Source organism: Tupaia chinensis, unplaced genomic scaffold, assembly GCF_000334495.1.
Source record: "Tupaia chinensis unplaced genomic scaffold, TupChi_1.0 Scaffold000146_1, whole genome shotgun sequence".
In the NCBI taxonomy this organism is placed as follows: Eukaryota; Metazoa; Chordata; class Mammalia; order Scandentia; family Tupaiidae; genus Tupaia; species Tupaia belangeri.
This window is the reverse complement of record NW_006159616.1, coordinates 4,811,781-4,812,295: the sequence shown is the minus strand read 5'-3', so window position 1 is coordinate 4,812,295 and position 515 is coordinate 4,811,781.

Below are 515 nucleotides of genomic sequence, written 5' to 3'. Positions count from 1 at the left end.
GAAATGCACTCATCCTATGACAAAAACCTTTAAAAAAAAATAAAAGCAACAAACAAAAGATACCAAATTAATCTAAAGCAAGGAAGATAAAGATGAAAAAAAAGGGGGACCAGCAGTTAGCGTAATGGCTATGTCGCTGGACTCCCATGTAGTCGACCGTGGTTCGAGTCCCGGACCTGGCGGCACATACATGCACGCCTGGAGTGCTAGTCCTTCTGTTGTATAATTTTCAGAAGTTCATTTATTATTATTTTTAAAGATTTATTTACTTTTAGGAACCAGCAGATGACATAATGCCAATGTTGCTGGTCCCAAGTAGTCGACTATGGTTTGAGTCACAGAACCGGTGGCTTAAACTTGCGTGCCTGCCCAAAATCCCAAGAATAGAATGGCGGAGAAGGGATTGCGGCATGGCCATCCCTCCTGGGATGATTTCTCGCTTTCTCTCTGTCTCTCTCTGTCTTTCTGGCGAGCACACATGCCCTGTAGCAAAAACCTCTCAAAAAAAAAAAAAA